Source organism: Etheostoma spectabile, chromosome 7 (genome assembly GCF_008692095.1).
Source record: "Etheostoma spectabile isolate EspeVRDwgs_2016 chromosome 7, UIUC_Espe_1.0, whole genome shotgun sequence".
Lineage (NCBI taxonomy): Eukaryota > Metazoa > Chordata > Actinopteri > Perciformes > Percidae > Etheostoma > Etheostoma spectabile.
Window position 1 is genome coordinate 10629985 of NC_045739.1, and position 10131 is coordinate 10640115.

At 40.4% G+C, this 10131-nt stretch overlaps 1 protein-coding gene across 4 annotated transcripts in view; it reads right to left on the reverse strand.

Moving 5' to 3' along the window:
* The window catches only part of l1cama (L1 cell adhesion molecule, paralog a), a 40652-nt gene extending 31250 nt beyond the window's left edge, over positions 1-9402 (reverse strand). For all 4 annotated transcript variants that reach the window (XM_032520915.1, XM_032520917.1, XM_032520918.1 and 1 more), the window contains exon 1: positions 9154-9402. The gene's annotated coding sequence lies outside the window, so the exon portion shown is untranslated. The remainder of the gene's footprint in view (positions 1-9153) is intronic.
* Between the last annotated feature and the right edge of the window lie 729 nt (positions 9403-10131).

Genomic DNA, 10131 nt, shown 5'->3' on the forward strand with positions numbered 1-10131 from the left:
TGCACATGCTGACATTTTAATCGCTACAGGATCTGTGTCCTTTACCCTCCCATCTCTCTGCTCCCAGTATCTTCTCCGCTTAATCTTCCCCACATTGTCCTCCCATTTTAACCTCCATACTCTCATACTTCCTGCTCGTAGCCCTAAGCAGGATCTCATTTTAATAATGGTGCAATCAACATTATTAAAAAGTTACTGATAATACACGTCCTTTCTTTTTCTCCCATTACTCCCCCTTCTCTCCTGCTTCCCTTGCTCCACCCAACTGTGTAAGGCCTGGAGGATGAAGTCTTTGCTTATGTGTATAATTACCTCGTTAAGCTCGTTAACAATGTCTGGGCCCACTGTCTATTCTCTCCTGTTTCTGTTTTTATCTTCATGTGGGTCGTTTTCTGCTCTTGGTCTGCTTTCTCTTCATCTCCCTCCTTCCCCCATTGTGACATTAGCACCCCTTGAATAAATCTATTCATTCCTCTTGTTGCTCCTGTGTTTTCTCTTGGGGATTGCGTCTTTTATCTTTTCCTCATTTTAACTAGAAGCCTTAGCCCATGTCTCCCTGTTGCTTCATGATACATAAGTCAGTCCTCTTTTCAGCACAGATTAACAACTGATTTATGAAAATTGGTACATAAAACTGCGCCCTGCAAGTTTGGCCACAAAAACATAATTGCTCAATTCTTCCCGCTCTGCAAGCGAGCGTGATGGCTGATAGTAAATAGACTAAATAGCTAAATATGGAGTCTCATTATTGCAGCTCGGGCACTGTGTGAGGCTTTCTGTAGCGCCATGCCCAATTACCCCTGATCAATTCAGGGAGCAAACTCAAACAACTCGAACACCAACCTGATTTATAAGTCTGCATTTAGAAGTGGCTAACAAAGACAGATTTACAGATTCCTCTTCAAGTAGATAGTGTGTGTTGTGCAGCAGGTTAGCATGGCCTAATTTATTCTGGCTATGCGCAGATAAGGAGGGATGATGAGAGGGATGTAGGTCTTAAATTGTACAGAAAACTGGAGAATAGGTCATTTAAACCCTTACTTCACTGTGTGAAGTCTCCCTGACATGCAAACAATTTGCAACTTTGCCAAATAAATATAATAAGATGGGGAGTCATCCCAAAATATACTAAGTAGAAGCATTGATAAAAATAGTATTACAAAGTGTGATAAAGGGCACAGAATGAGTAAAACAATACAAACAGGTGAAAAAAATACACTATATGCTATGCCAATAATTATGATTATTACATTATTACAAATTTTACCGCCATTCTTAATAATGCCACAATGCTAAAAGAAAAAATATCTTATGATATTTTAGAGGTACACAGTTTCTTGAATTTATATTCTATATAAGGATAATAAGCCATAATAGACATGCAAGAAATGTCCATGTGTGTATTCTGAAAGATGAAGCTTCCCCTAATGGCGGGGGGAGATAAGAAGCAACATGTTACTCATGAAAACAAACTTAAATAGTACACTACTCTACCCTATCTGTCTCCACTTTTGTCTCTGACATTTCCTTCCCTGTACTTGGATCTCTCTCCTGCTGCTCATAATCAATTTTCCTTCTCTGTAGTTCTTTTTTTTTTACAAACCTCCCTCTTTGTCTCCATGCATCTTGTCTGACATTACCCCGTTTTAACCTTGCATGCCCCTCATCTGCTCCGCTCCAGCCAGCGCCTGAACACATGTGGTGGGTGTAGTGTGTAATAGGATGGCACAGTAGGTGAGATTAAATTAGGCCAGTGTATGGGGATTATAACCCACTCAAAACCTGATCCCCCTCCCACTCTCTGTAATCCAACCCTAATGAATATATCATGGCTGACACAGCAGATAAAGGGCCTGCGAGAAACGACAGTCACAACATCATTGAGACATGCAGAGGAGACAAATAGAGACTGTGTGATGTGTTTACTTCACATCACCTGCAGTATTTGAGGCCACTATGTCTGTCTGTTTTTGTTGAATGGATGCTCATGTTTCCGGCCCTATCTATTTTGGTTATGGTTCATTCAAATGAATTGTAGGCATAGAGCAGGTAAGAGACAACTGAAACAAAATCAATATACTTAAACATAAACACTCCAAATAAATTTGACTTTAGATGCATTCAGAACACGATTAAACCACACTGTAGTTCACATTGAGACAATGATGTATGCCACTTAATCAATGTCAAGCAGTCACATTCAATTCAGTACACTAACTCTAACGCCTCAAAAAACACAGTTGTTGTAAGTTTGCTCTCCTGACTGTGCCTCTCTTGGCTGTAACACACAAAACACTGCTTCTTATGTTATCAGTGCAATTTAAAGACTTCATTAATCTTCAACTGAAGCACAACGTTCCAAAACTGAAGGTTGCATCCTCTTGATCAGTAAACTCTTGGGTGTGCTTCTGTGATGCTCCAAATGGTTGGATATGCTCCGGCATAAGTCTCAATGTTGCAAACTAGTTGAGGCTTTTAGGAAGCAAACGTGTTAACTACTTGACTGTGATAATGCTTCCCAAAATCCCCAAATGTCTTTCAAGTAATTTGTAATTTGTAATTTCCCCTTGTGGTATTAATAAAGTATACATTATTATTATTATTATTATTATTATTATTATTATTATTATTATTATTATTAATATTATTATTACTAAGAGAACTTCCTCAACTTTGCTGAAACTGTGACTTGCAGCCTCCACACAAGACATACAGTAAGGACTTTCAAATACTACCTGTGCAAAAGATGCACTCAAGTATCAATGGTGGCTAAACACTTGTATTCCTTTGACGGTCTATTGACTGTTAGAACAAACCATGTTGCTAAGCTTAAGTATTGGCAAAGGTAATATTTGGGCTGGAATGAAAGTCTTGCCAAGCACATTAAGAAACATTTTCGAAGGGGAAAATTCCAACAGTATTGAAAAAAAAGAAGCTGATAGGGCAGTACAATGTAACTTAGAGCAAAGCGACAGTGCTGAAGTATCCTACAGCTCTGAGATACATCATACCCCCAAGTTTCATTAAAAATGCAGTTAGCCTCTCAGCAACAAATCAATAAATTAGTAAACCAATGCTGTCATGTCCCCTTAATAAACAGCCAGAGCAATATAATCAAAGCCAGACAATGACACTTCATTCCCAAATAACACACACACACACACACACACACACATATATATATATATATATATATATATATATATATATATATATATAAATACTCTTGTTAGCTTATGTGCTATATTGGAATTTGCAAAAACACCTGAAGGCAGCATAATGGATGTTAGCTTAATTAAGCTACTTTTGACTACATCTGTAGTCCTACCGCATTATTATGAATCCCACTGCTTTTGTTCGCAAGACATGCCCTGCATAGCATTCCAGCGCTACAATTGGCCCAAACAACTCATGAAAAAGCATTTTTATTTGGCGCTAAGTTAACTGCCTCAGGCACATTTGGTTCATAGCTGGCTAATTCAGGTTAAGCTAAATCCTCATGTAACATTAACAATTGATATAATTTTACAGTTATACATCATCATATAATTTTGTGTATTCTCTCTCTAGCATTTGCAGCCCTGAAGATGAGCATTAGGTAAAAGCTTCTATAAAAAATGAAATGGTAAAAAGCTTTATAATGGAAAGAATAGGAGGCACAATAAAAGCATTATTAATAGTCTGTGATGCAAAATGCTATTTTGCTCAGAAGCTATTAAACTTGGAAGGTATCTCAGTAATGTGTCCATCAGACACTTGATTTTATCTTTCACAGATGAAAGGCAATAACCCAACATTGGTATTTGATGTTTAGGTAATTAATTCATGAGGTCATCTCTTTCTGGCCACTGTTAATGGTGAGTCATGCACGCACACAAATGCACAGAGAAACGTCTTTGACAATCAACAGAACACTTCCTGGACGCAGTTGGGGAAAAACACACTGGACAGAGGGTCAATTTAGTGCAAGTATAGTCACTGATGTGGACACCAAAGCCTTTCTGAGAGAGCTGACAGTTGTCCAGATGGAATGACACTAAGGGGAATTCTCCGTTTTACCGAGACAAAGACATCATTTTGTCAGAGACAGAAAAAGAAGGAGGACAGCACCAAGATGGCAAAGAGAAGGTCAGACATGGAGCTTCATATCTCCCCTAATTCATATTCAATCTAATGTGTAGATTTATTGCAGCCGCTTTCCAGTCTGGTTCTTTATTTTGAAAAACGTGGTCTAAAGGAATTAAAATTCGCAGATTTAGACATTTATTTGCAAAATAATAATTAAATAAAGTGATAAAGAATGCAGGGACTTTTTTATGCCCTCATTTTGAGATATTTTCTACAACATCTGCCACCTCCAATTTCATTATTGGTTTGTCATTAATTCATTTCTCTCCTGGTTTCAAGTAATATCTACTATGGGGTTCCAGTTTTGTAATTTTAACTGCCAATATGATATTTGTCACCCAGGGGAATTCTACAATTTCTTCTCTTTCTCTTACCATCACTTCTGAAAGCTGTAATAAAGTAATTCACTCTGCCAAATTAAATTCATTTCCATAAATGACGCCTCTATTTGTGCCCTAGTCTCCATCACAAGTTCAATTGTATAATTGGGTTGGATTTATGAGTCTTTGTCTGAGAGCTTCTTTCTGGGAAGGCTATCAGGAGCCTCAGTCATTATTTTGATCAAGACCCCGATGTGGGCTTTTCTGTCCACCGCTGCGTGAATACTGATACGACAAGTGAAACAAAAGAAGTGCATGGCGGGAAGAGGGGAAAGAATAGCCGTACAGAGGTAGTAAAAGGAAAAATGGATTACCTGGGTCGAAAGGTTGGCTTTAGCTGTCTAAAAAGAGAGAACAGGACTTCTAAATGATAACCGGAACAAGGTGGTTCAGAGAAATTGCCATGACAGCCTTCTTCCACTTTGTCTCATCTTCCATAACAGCCTTTTCACCATGTCTGTACCATCCTGCTGCCTTTTAAATCAATCCTTTCCATCTTTAGGCTTTGTTCCTTACCTGCCTCATTTACCTGTGCAAATGTTATTCTCCCATTTTTCCTGGTCTCCTTCCTTTCTCCTCAATTCTCTATAATCATTTACCCGGGACTGTTATGTTTTGGTGTTTTTGTCTTATTTTATTGTGGTAGTCTGTTTTCCCGTGTTTATTTCTCAGCCTGGTTCTGTCATGTCTTGTGTTTATTGTATGGTGTTTTTGGTCTTGTCTTGTCTATGTTCTGGTTCCTGTTTTATTTTGAAATCTGGTCTCTGTCTCGTCTTGTCTTTAGTTTTACTTCCTGTGTTTTCACGCTCCTATGATTACCTGATGTTTTCCACCTGTTTCCCAGCCCTCTTGTCACCTGCCTCTTGTTACCTCATTACCCTCTGTATTTATTCTTTGCGCTGTCTTTGTCTTGTGTCAGATCATTGTAGTGTCATGTCTCCCCGTGTTAATTCGTGTCTGGTTCCTTGATCAGTTTTTCGTCTCTATTTCTGGTCTGTTTGGCTTTTGTTTTTGTATTCATGTGTTTGTTTTTTGATCCCTGGATTTAGTGTTTTGCCTGTCCATCTCAGTACTTCCATTGTTTGTTTGTACTTGGCTTTTTCTTTTATTAAACTCTGAAGCTCGTCGTTTTGCCTGCCTCCTCTCTGCATTTAGGTTCAACATTTCATGCATCTCACGACAGTGACTGGCCTGTCAATCCATTATGACCCTTAGCTCCCTAAATCACCACAATGTATTCTCTACCAAACCCTGACAGCACGTCTACACAATCCTCCATTTGACAACCAGTGGGCTCACTCCCGTTTGCTCAGTCTAAATCAAAAAGCCTCAAAGCTGCAACCAGAAAGGGTGGGGTAGGGGACTGCCTCTCCATCTTGAAGGTGCACATGCAACTGCGCATGAGCACACGCATGCACGACATCAAAAAAGGTGCACATAGTCTAGAAGACAACTCGGGGGAGTTCACTCAGAAGCCTTTGAATCTGTGTTTGTGAGTTTGTAACTTTACAACAACTATTCTCAACGGACAATAAAAAAGAAACCAGAGATGAAACGGTGATTGTTGACACTTCTGTCTAAGAGATAGTCTCTCTCTTAACCCTTATTTTACCCCGTTGCTGCTTTAATGGATAAATCCCCAGGAAGTGGCGGGTGTGCTCTTTGATCAGTAGCAGGCATTTAACTAATCAGGCCAGGGAGGCAACATTAGAGAATCTTTAATTTGGCGCACTGCAACAGGATCTCTGCAGCGTGTATTTGTAGAGCGTTTGTTTCTGAGTGTGTTGCAGAAATTGTGCCTGTACTGATGTGTTTATGTGTGTGCATTGATATATCTGTGTTTGGTGAGCAGGATGACAGGCAAAGTGGCCCTGAGGCAATAACAGGTGGCTCAGGAGCAAAGGGCTAGCGCAGCACTGCTCTTCCCCAGAGTTGCTCCTACCTGGCAGATTGAGAGCAGATCTCCTCCTACACAACACCAGCTCTCCACTTCAACTGCAGGACTAAAGGCATTTGGAAACAGGCCAGCCTCTGACATTATCATCTCATAAACATTAATAGATCAAAAGCGTAAATATCTGACCATACATTGCCGGGCTTTACTCTCATAATCTTCGTCAACCATAATCAGAATTCTCCTCCTAATCTTTTTGCATTTCATATGAATTGTTCTTTCTTTTGCCACATCCCATCCTCCCCTGAGACCTTCACCTTTTCTGCATCCTACTTTATCTCTCTTTCTGTATTTCTCTTCTCTCTTCAATACCTATAGCAGTGAACATGCATTAAAAGATGCAAAGTGCTTTGCATTTCAAAAGGAAGTCCACTTCTCCTTTGTCTTTTATATGTTGCTTACACCATCCTTCCCTGCCATTTCTCTCTCCTTTCCTTGCAGATCCCTGTCCTTCTCTCCTCACATAAATCCCTGTTTCCATCCATCTATTTGATGGAACAGCTCAATCAACAAGCCCATGTCCGAGGGGAGATTACATTCTGCAGCATACTGTAGTGAGGGTAATCATACAATCCAAGTCTAGCCAGCTACTGTGACAACAACATCCCTGCTACACTAGCAGCTCCCAACACTCTCAAGAGATCCAGCAACCACTGCCATACAAACCCCACTGCATTAAATAGTATGATAATGTGACCAGCAGTAGGTCTCTGGGGCATCGTTGCCACGGAGAGGATGCACAAGCACACACACGCAGACACACAGATACGTTCACATTCTCATTCAATCCAACACACCCTTTTCAGCAGCAGCTGTATCTTGATCTATTGTGTGAATGTGTGCACTGCAGTATGTTTATGGATGTTGTACAGATGGTAACAAGTCATTGTCAGGCGCAGAGCCTTCCCTCCTTTCCAGTCCCTTAACTGGGTTCATCCGGGACAAGCTGCAGGCTACTGAGGGAGGGAGGGAGGGAGGGAGGGAGGGAGGAAGCAGGTTCACTTGCACACACTTGCACTCACATGATATAAGCAGGCATACTTAGATATATTTGTGTATCTGGTTAAATCTTTGAGAATCTGGTCATATTCTTAGGGTAGGAGTGCATGTTATGAGCAGATGCACAAAGATACATGTACCCACAAAACACCAGACATGCATGCAAAAACCTTCAGCATCTGCTTCTGGCAGGAGTTTTCTACATCATTAACACAACTGTGTAACATTGTCTATTGTGTGCCACTGGGTAGAACAGATGTGCAGCAGGCCGCAGAGGGTGACAGCAGGCAACTGCATGGCATACAGCCAGGTGAGTGCCTCCTTTTCATTTGCACACCTCCACATAGTCTGCTGCGAGCGCTGCCCCACCCTTATCTTCACTTCCCCTGATATCTCCTTCCATATATAAATATCTCTCTCACTCTCTGTCTCCTGTTGATATCTGAATCTCATTTTTTTCTTTTCCTCTTCCAGTTTTTCTTTTTTAAATTCCTTGTCTTTCTTTCCCTCCAATGTCTGTTTTAGGTTAGTCAGCTCTGGCAAAACAGCCTTACTGCAGCCACAGAAGATAAGACTGGTAGACTATAAAATTGTTGTAGTCTACTCCGCTGTGCTGTTCACCATGAGCAGAGTTTCATCCACATCAGTGAAAATCATAGCAGCACATTGCAATCATGGGCAGTACTTAACATTAAGCCACTCAGCTATTAGCTGGGGGAGGGGAATGTGGTGAGAAAACGAATATTCATATTGAAGTAGCAAGGCAGAAGGAGAGGCAAAGCATATCATTTGCCTGAGAAATTGCCAACAGTTTGTAGAAAAATGCCCGATGCAATATGAATTGCAATGGAGCAGATCGAAAGTGTATTTGAATTATATTTTTTCACATTTGGTAGGAAATTCCAAAGAAGGGCTGTCTGTACATTTTTGCAATAATGTATTATGTATATAATGCAACAGATTTAGAGTGCAGTTCAATACACTGTAGTAATGAAAGTAAACTAATCCAAAATACATTGTTTTCTATAAATACAAATACAAACAGTAAATAGAAGATAAAAACACATTGTAAAATGATTTGTAATCTGGCCAATTAAGTTTTCAGTCAGGCGGATACAATGGCACCCAGCACTGCTGTATATTCAATATTAATGTGAGAGGAGACCCTGTTGCATGCAATGCACTGAATGTTCAAGCGCCGAGATAATACACAAAATCAAAAGAAAAAAATTCCCCTTAAAACAATCCGCACCAACAGGTTATCCGTGACACCCGGCTTCAATCCTCAAAATGTCCTTTTACAGTTCAAAGTAACGCAGTGTTACAGGGTAGTATCTTTATTACAACCTCCACAACCACTGATATAAAGATGTGTTTTTAAATTCATCTAATTATTATTTTTCAAACTAAGTGTGTTGAAATAGCTGTAATTACATAGTTTCCCTAAACATCAATACAACTGATGGGAATAGGACAAATTCTCAGAAGAGGAGACATTTTAAAAAAAGAGAGCTTTGTAAAGTGATTTATTTATACCAGATCTTTTACAGTCAATGGTAGATGAGGAAAAGGTGCGACTTCTTAACAAGCCACTACCACCTAACAGCCCAATGAATCTGCTCAGCAGCCTGCTCCCGCTCTCCCTGTGTTTAATGACAAACTGTTTGTCTCATCACAAAAAGATCCTCTTACCTTCTCAGAGATGTTCCTTTCCTCTGGCAACTCCTTGCGTCTGTTTTTTCCCCTCTTTTCCTTATCTACTTGTGCCTTTTCTTCCTCTTCTCTATGAAATTGATTGTGCCACTCTCCTCTCTGCTGATGCTGCAGTGATAGAAAAACACACCCTCATTCAGCTGCTCTCTCTCCCTCCCTGACTCTCATTGGCTGCCCGTTAGAGGTGACATCACCCTTCTTCTTTGCCTGCCTCCATCCCTCCTTCTCTGTTCCCTCCCTCACTCTCTCTTCACCTCACTCTGTGGATTCTGACCATTCCTTTATTGTACACCCCTCCCTCCTCTTTTCTGTCCTCAATCTATTCCCTCTGTCCTCTTCTTCTTCCTTGTGAACAGTCGGAATTAGTACCGTAGGTCCAGCTGCTCTTAGTATTTTTGCTCTTATAATCAGCCATGCAGTGCCAAGCATAACAATGCATACTGTACATCAGCATAGAGCACATAGTCTATGGCCATCCAGTACTTCCTCTCCCTTCCCCTCATGCACCATTCCTGGAGCTAACAGAAAAGGTGAAATAATGACCATAGGAGGTTTTGTGTTGGTAATCTCTACGCTCCACTGGGCTCAACTTCCATAAGCTCTTTTAATTAATTCTGCCACTAAGACATTGACTGGGCTTTAGTTCATTATAGCGTAATCAAAGGCATGACTGGGATGAATGTTACATAACGATGGTGAATCAAGTGTCAGGAATTACTGCCACCTCTTATCTGAGTCTGGGGGCTGGGTCGACAAGATGCTTGATTTCAGGGTACTAAATGGCTGCGCAATCCTGGGGTTTGTCTGGCTGTGTTTGCTGTTGTGACAAGATAAATGTCTGTGATCCTGCATGCACGATGATAGAGATCTACAGAAATTTTGTTTTACATGCTTGTACCTCTTTGCATCTTGAATACTGTGAATTTATGTGTCACTCAGTTGGCCTCGTTTCCCCTC